A 2,627-nucleotide genomic window follows, 5' to 3' on the forward strand; every position below is an offset into this window, starting at 1 on the left:
TTATTAATTTTAGTCTAATGAAATGAATATAACAATTCATCTGTTGGCAAATGATCCTCGATGTGCTGACATTCATGACGAGGTAAGTTTCGATAATACCTAAAAGACAATTGAAGTAAATTGTTTAAATTTAAATAATAATCACTCTGCACAGATTTACCAGTTTACACTGCAAATAATGCATCATCCGTTAAAATTGTCTGGACTAGGCCTTTTCGATTTTGGAAATTGCTTCTTGCGAAAAGTTTGTTTCTACATTTATACTTTTATATTTTATTAAATGTGTTTATTTTTATATCTTACAGTAAATTTCATTTTATTATTACTATATAATTACTAATGTTCTTTTTTTATTATTGCTATTTTGATAAAATGCATATTATAATGAAAATATAAAATAACATAAAAGATCGGTCTGAAACATTCTACTTTTATTCAAAGTTATTACTTATAGTAAAATTTAATTCACATAATTTTTTTCAGTATTTTATGACAGTTTTGACGTTTTTCATTATTGTAATTCAAATGACTGGTGCTTCGAAAACGTTTATATATTAAAAAATAACTTGATATTTTGAAGAGGTACATTACGATTATGAAGACAAGAATTATTGTTTGCAAATAAAAACTTTTGTTGTTTTAATGATATTTATATTTCAAATATGTGAATCTCAATGTTATATTAAGAGAGACTGAGATTTGTTGGATTGCATAAGAAACAAATTAGCATTGTGTTGTGTTTATGTATTTATCATAAAGGAAAGAATGGAAAAGTTACTGCAAAATATTTCTTTTACAATATAGGTACTTCTCTCTAAGTTTCATTTAAATCAAACAAATATTACAATCGAAAAAGAAAAAAATCTGATTCAAAAGAAGGCAAATAAATTTTTGACCATTCCGTAATTTTGTATTAATGTCTTTCAGCTTGAGAAAGCAAATTTAAGGGATGTATTATTAGTTAAAAAAAAAATGTTTGTTAGTTTACAAAATGTTATTTTGAGTAATAATTTGTTATAATAAAATTATTAAACTCAGATCTCTGCAGAGAGAGAGTATGTTGGCTCATATCATAAGAAAAGGTTAAGTTAACTAGCTGTATCGCCTGTGTGAATATTTAGCTACAATTTAACTGTGGCAAAACGCTTTATATTTAATATTTTTATATTAAAATAAGATGAAATTAAAATAATTTACACTTGTTTTTCTGTAACAACATTTTGCTATTTGATCATTACAAAATAACTTTGAAAGATTTTTATTAAAAAGTACCTATATCTAATTTTTATTTCTATTACTTTTTTATTATGTTTTTATTTAATATAGAGTTTATCATAGAGGCAATTTATATTGTAATATGTGCCAATTTACCCATATCGGGGCAAGTTAACTACAATGCCAGCATGTCCATATATTTTATTTATTGCAAAGAAACTATACAGTATATAAAACCATACTTATTACTGGTTTAAAAATATAGAGAAAGGTTCTCCTTATCATACTGATATAGTTTAATCATAATAGTTTATTATTTAAAATATCTAATATTGAAATTATGAAAACTGTGCCAATGATATTGATATGATATATAAAAATATGTCGATATGTGCTATAAAACATCTTTGGTGACTTCATTGGAGTTCGGACTTCACTTTAAGATTCTCTTAATCAAATTATTGTATAAAATGTAAATAAGAGGCCGTAATAACACCATCTCCTCTATAAGTCTTTACATTTTGCATTTAACATAAATAAAATATAAATTTAATATAAATAAAATTTAATATTTCATAATATGAATAAAATTTGATATATATCCATTTTTTATAACTTTATACAAGATTAATATAATCTTTTTAAGAGATATACAAATAGTTATTTTGTCTAATTCTTTTCTTTCTGCTTATTGTATTATTATATTGTAAAAAATTTGATATTATGATAAAAATGACACGTTTTATGTTTTATTATATCATTAGCTTCATTATCTATCACAAAAAAAATGACTCAATAAAAATTGCATTATACAAATTAATATTGCGAAGAAAAATATCATATATATTAGCATCAATGAAGATATATAAATTAGGAATACTCTTTTAATTTTTTTCGCTGCATGCAAAGTTCAACAGTGACTAATCTCATTTATTCTTGGATCGATCATTTTAAATTCATGAATAATCCCAATTATTTTATATTTACAATAACTTAAAATTATTTACAATTTTATATATTAAATGACATAAAAATTAAATCGACAAATTTATAAATTAATTATAATACACATATACCGAAGAGGTACTCTTGAATTCCGGTGTACAATCTGTCAGAAAGTCCGATAAATTCATGAATTCCGATAAATTACGATGAATTTCGATGAAGTTCGATGAATTCTGATTAAGTCAGATGAATTCTAGGTGAAGTCCAATAAAGTCCAGCGAAGTCCGATGAATTCTGATGAAGTCCAATGAAATCCGAAGTCCAGATGCATCTATTTTTTGAGTGGTTACTCCCTCGATATATATCGATCACATAATTATGTTAATGCAATGTAACAATTAATTCTTTTTATTAAAATTGAAAATAAAATTTTTCCAATGATAATTTACCAATTTATTAGAAATTTT

Source organism: Atta colombica, unplaced genomic scaffold (assembly GCF_001594045.1).
Source record: "Atta colombica isolate Treedump-2 unplaced genomic scaffold, Acol1.0 scaffold277, whole genome shotgun sequence".
Lineage (NCBI taxonomy): Eukaryota > Metazoa > Arthropoda > Insecta > Hymenoptera > Formicidae > Atta > Atta colombica.